The sequence below is a fragment of the Vombatus ursinus genome, unplaced genomic scaffold, assembly GCF_900497805.2.
Source record: "Vombatus ursinus unplaced genomic scaffold, bare-nosed wombat genome assembly UNPS02015012.1, whole genome shotgun sequence".
NCBI lineage: Eukaryota > Metazoa > Chordata > Mammalia > Diprotodontia > Vombatidae > Vombatus > Vombatus ursinus.
The window spans coordinates 679950-686042 of record NW_020954790.1 but is presented as its reverse complement, the minus strand read 5'-3'; positions in this window follow the sequence as shown (position 1 = coordinate 686042).

Below are 6093 nucleotides of genomic sequence, written 5' to 3'. Positions count from 1 at the left end.
CCCAAGAAATGTGTAAGTTTAGCTTCAGAATTCCAACATTTAACAAAAATTCTTGCAAGCACCCAAGAGGAAACTTTTACATTTCTAAGGAAAAGCAAACTAAGTTGCACAAGATCATTCTTTGTTCACAAGAAACAACAATAAAAGGAATATAATATTCTGAAAAGCAAAACAGATTAGCTTGCGCACCCAAGTAACTATGCAAAATTGAGTTTGACCATCAATGAAAAAAGATTGACTTTAAGCAAAAGAGGGGAATTGGAATTTCCTTCTGGAGAAGCTATGGGTGAGCAAGCCATGGGTGAGTCAATTGGCTCACATCCCTATCAAAGAAATTTGATGAGTCAATGATAGATGGCATGACATAATGCATAGAAGGTTACCTTTGGACTTAGGAGAGCTGGGTTAGTCTTCTGACATTTTCTGTATGACCTCAGGAAACTCCCAGGCAACTCTAATACTGAGTTTTTCTTTAATTGCTGATCTGCATCTTTAGAGGGCATTCTATACAGTGATAGAATTACAGGTTCGGGTAAAAAAAACATCCATATAACAAGAAAACACTAAAGAAAAAAATTTTTTATGTCTACAGAGCTAAAGACGACTATTTTTTTTAAAAGATTATATTATTGGTGGCCTTTTTCTTGACCAGTGCCTTGTGGGACTACTGCAGCCCACCTCACCATTTCTTGTGACATTGACATCTGAATTTCTGCCTGTAGAAGTAAGTCCAAGTGATGGGCAGGGCCCCTTTATAGGAATGGATACATTTATTACTGTATCCTGGAATTGATCCAGGCCATGCCTCATTTTGAGAGATTCACTTCCTAAGAAGTGTATTTGTGTAATGTATTATAAATCTTTGCATGTTCAGTTTTCTTCGAAGTTCCTAATGGCTTATGAGCTCCTTGCCGGCCTATTAACAGTCCACTCGGTATTTTTCTTCTGTTGTGACTTGCTAGAAGCCTTACTGGCTTTGAGCAGTTCCCCTTCTTACTTCCTCCCTCCACACATGAAAATGACAGTACCTTTTTCTATAATCAGGCTCTGGATAATTATTAACATCTGCTCTCTGACCAACCTAAGATAACAGCTACCTTTCAAGATGTGTCTCATCTTTAAGGTAATTATGAACATTTGCCCAAGACAGGCCTTCTGTCCAGATAATGGCCACCTGTGTCTAGGATTGCTGGGGATGTTGATTGCATGCAAGGGCTGAGTTGCCTTAAAGAGCAGTTATTTTGGAAAAGGCTGACGATAGGCTCAGGCATATGTATTCTGGTCAGTGTGGTCTCCAAGTCTTCGAGGCCAAACCAAAAGGTGAGAACTTGTCTTCAGAAGGTGAGAAATGAAGGCTTTTCTCCAAAAGAAAGAGTAAGTCAGGCTCCTATAGCACTGCTGAAGGTGCATTGTTGCCAAAGCTCACTTTGAATGACATGAAAGACTAAACTAGGAACCATCTTTGGCTCCTGGGGATTATTGAAGGTAGTTGCATTTCAGCAATCAACATCTTTTGGGACCCAGCTGCCTGTGCTACATCCTTCAATAAATCCCATTTGAATCCTACAGTTATGTGTGGTATTGGGATTTGCTTTTGTAGATTTAATGGTGTTATTCTAACAAATCGTCCATTTATTGAACTTTTGCTGCTAAGTGTTGGGGAATGGGCAGAAGAGACTGATCACCCCCATCCTTTGAAATTAGAGCCCCACCCAACACTTTTTTTCAGGTCTATTGAGAGAGCATTTAGGGGTGAATTTAGAAAAACAGGTCAGACAAAAGGGAATAATAGGAAAGGTTTACAAACTGAATAGTCAACAAACTAGAATTCATATTCTTATTTGCAAATTTAAAAAAACCCTAAATTTACTGACTTATACAATAAGCCTTACAACTTTGTACATCTTTAAACTACTTACAATTTGTAATATGTTCTCTTTTTGCTGCAGTCACTCGTTTTACATTTAGACAGAATCCATAAGATTTTGCACATTCACTGATTTTTCAGGAAACCACATTTATATCACATTGGAAATTAAGTGTTTTTTTGAGAAAGTCCATTTTCCCAGGCTTAATCTTGATTTTAGCCCACAGGATTTTAAAGAAATTTATTTTTATTTTGAATTTAAACAATAAATAAAATGGGTATTTTCATATGCAAAGTAGAACAGAAAAAGGGGATTGTCCTCAAGCTGTAGATCACTATTATGTCCTGTTTGCCTTTTGAGAATAAATTCAGCCTTTAGCTTTCAAAGCTGTCCTGCTTGTCTCTGCTTCTTGCTTTATATTCTTTGCATTTAAAAAAGATGCTTCCATAACCTTTTTGATTTTTGCTACTCTGTCTCTTGTCCCCTTCACCCCCCCCCCATTCCTTCATTTATGGATGATTAAAGCACCGTCCCCTAGCACCTTTCCAGGTTTATTATACTACCTATGGCAGGACCAGTATCTACCACAGTCCCTTAACATCTGGGTTGGGCTGGGCTAGGTCTTTTATCTGAAAAGCTTTGGAACTGCCTTCAAGACTTAATTGGTCATGTGGCTAACAAGATGGAGGATTAAATATTTTTTTTCTAATAATCAGGATCTCAAACCTTTCCAACAAAAGGAGACATGCCTAAGAGAGAGGCAATATCAGCTGTCTACACTTGGTATCTAAAATACCAAGAATATGAGATAAAAACCTGCTGAATAATAACAAGCAGCACCAGGACTGTGACGACTGCGGCCCAGATGACACTTGGCCCACTTGTTGTTTGGCAGAGGTCAAGGTCATCTGTGCAGAGGAGTCCTGCAGGTGGGCTGGCCCGGTGCCACTGCCAACACCAAGAGTTCTCCTGCACCATCGGTGTTCCTTGGCCCACCAGCAAGGGTCACCTTCCCTAGGAGCCCCTTTTGAGAGAGCTCCTCTTCTGTGGGGCTTCCCCCATTTACCTACAGCCTGGACCAGCCCAGTTGGTCTCGCCCCAGGTCCCTCCCAGTTCAGTCCATCCTCTCAGCTGCCACTGTGCTCTTCTTAAAGTGCAAGAGATGACCTTTGGTGCCTTCCTACTCAACTCTTGCTCCTTGCAACTTTGAGGATCAGATGTCAACTTCTCTGTTGGGCCTTTAAAGTCTTTCACAATATGCCTCCATCCTGTATTTCACTATTTCCATTCTCATTGTACATCATTCCCCTTCTTGTATTTTGTTGTCCAGTCTACGAAAGGGGAACAGGAAAGGTCCTCTGCCAAAATCAGGATCTAAAGGAAGTCGGGTTCTGAGAGATAGGGGTGAGGGTAAGGGGCATGTCAAGCATTGGGCACAGCCAATGAAAAGGTATGGCAATAGGAGATTGAGTATGTAGCATAAAGAGATGGATTGTAGGCATTGTAGAGGGAAACATACCGTAAGGATACTGGAAAGCGCAAGAGAACCAGGTTGCCACATAGGCTTTGACTAGCAACACTGGCCTCCTGGTTGTGCTTTGGAAAATATTCCGTTTCTTAGCTCTCGGCATTTTTTGACTTCCCAAGCCTGGAATGCTCTCCCTCCTTGTCTCTGCCTACAGGCTCGCCAGGCTTCCTTTGAGGTACAGCTGAAACCCTGCCTTCTACAAGAAGCCTTTCCCAACGCCTCTTCATTCCCTCTTTTGATTACTCCCTATGTATCCTGTATATAATTTGTACCTAGTTGTTTGCTTGTCTCCCCCATTAGACTGTGAGCTCTTTGAGGGCAGGGACTCAGTTTTTTGTGGTTGTTTTTTGCTTGTATCTCCAGCACTTATCATCATACCTGATACAAAGTAGCCCTTATGCAATGGTTTTTGACTGACCTTTAAGGTAAACCAACCAAAAGACCCAGTGACCTCGTCTGAGGGGAAGGAAGCTTCTCGATCCCAAGCAGTCTTCGTTGCTTTTTGGCTAATGTTATTGTCTCCGTGTTCTTCTGCTTCCGGAGCACGCGGATCACACCAGTCTTTCCATATTTCTTTGGACATCTCACATCCATCCACCAGTTCTAACAGGGAGGTAGGTGCTCCGTCCGGTTCTCAAACACTCCGTGGGCTCTGGAATCTCATTGATCTGTGTGTTCCCTGAAGAGAAGTATACCCATCACAAGCCAGCCCTGCCCACTCTGGATCAGCCCTCATGGGGTCTTTCCTACTCCGTTCAGACGTTGAGATGAGATCAAAGGAGCTGCACATACAGGTGGTGCCTGTCCTGTTTTCCTCTGGTCTTTCTGCGGCACGATTAGCCAGCTCATCTTTTTAGCTCTTCCATTCCCTAGCAAAACAGTACAATCCTATGGGGGGGTGGGGTGGGGAGATGGATTGTTAATGAAATAGAAGACTTCCAAGCATTCCTGATGAAAAGAACAGAGCCACGTGGAAGCACTGAAGTTCAAACAGAGGAGTTAAACACAAAAAGGGAAGGTGTTCAACACCGAACAAGGACTACAACAGAGCCAAAAAAGAGACTGAGAGGATTTTGGAAGGTAAAATGGACAATTAAGGTTAGATAAACTATTGAGAGACAGGAGGGAGGGAGGGAGAGAAGCTTAAAATCTGGACAGACATTTTCACACATGACTAACGTAGGAATTTATTTCACCTTTGTAGATATGTACTGAGGGATTTGTTTTTGTTCTTTTTTAATTTGCTCAGTGGGGAGGCGGGAGTAGTCAGAATGATAATGATTTAAAAAATACTTGTTACCTGAAAAAACAACTAAAATAAAGAATTTATGAGACAGAGACAGGGGAGGTGAGAGGGGGAGAGACAGAGATTGCTGTCTTGCCCAACTCCGATCAAGCAGGCATAGTTCCCCTTTCTGCCACGATGGGCCAGACTGTCGGACCCGCACTACCTTCACGCTGTGTCTAGATATCTAAACAACCCTCACCCTAAATCTAATCTTACATTTATAGCAACATTTTAGGAAGAGTGAAGAGCTGGAAGGAAAGCAGCTGTCTACCCAAGGTTATGGAATATTTGAACCAAGGTGGCCAGATGAATCTAATGGAATATCGCTGCACCATAAAGAATAATCAAAATGAAGAATTCAGAGAAACATGAGACACGAGACGTCTCACACGAACTGAGGCAGAGTGAAGTTAGCAGAAACAATTCACACGATGTCCGCAATGACACGACGGAGATAAGACTGAAGGCCGTAAGCGCCAGGCCCCAGCGGGGAGGACACGCGAGCCTTTCGGGGCATGATGAGGCTGGCTCTGCCAGGTGTCGCTAGTGGGTGGATTGATTCTGACTTCATGACAAGGGCAGGGACCGCGCGGAGTGACCACAGCGTAAAACAGCCTCAATGAAGCCTTTCTATGTGTCTGTGCCCAAGGCCCCCCACACACAGGAGCAGGTGCCAGTGAGGAGGGCCTGGCACCGTAAGAAGAGCTCGGCTGTGCCAGAGCGCAAAGGAGGCTGAGGCCAGCGGGGACCCCAGGACAACACGATGTTCCTTTTCCAACTAGCTCTTTTTGGGGGGGGAGGGGGAGGCTAGGCCATGGGGAGAAGTGACTTGCCCAGGGTCACACGGCTAGTAAGTGTCTGCGCTCTGTCAGGTCGTGCGGGGGAAGCCAGGAACACTCCTCTTCCCAAGGTCAAGACCGGCCTCGGGTATTTACTAGGTGTGTGACCCTGGGCCTCAGTTTCCTCATCTGTAAAATGAGCCGGAGAAGGAAACGGCGAACCCCTCCAGCGTCTCCGCCAAGAAAGTCCCGGCGGGGCCAGGAGAGTCGGACCCGCCCGGAGAGATGGGGCGGCCGGGGTCCGTGGCCAGCTGCTCCCGGGGTCCGGCGGCTCGCCCTCGGCCACGGTCACGGTCACGGTCACGCGGGGGGCCGCGGGGGGCGGAGAGGAGCCCCCGGGGCGGCTGGATGGGGTGTCGGGCACCCCAGTCTAGGCGACGAACGGGGCGGGGTCGTCAGCGGGCTCGGCAGACCCCCCCCAATTCTTGGCCGGGGGGTCTCGGGGGGGCGGGGCCGGGGCACCAGTCACGGGGACTGAATGGTCAGTGGGGCGCCATCTCCTGGGGCTGGGCAGGACCCTATGGAGCTTGGGGGGGGTGGGGCGGGCCTTCCGGGGGGAGGGGCGGGCCC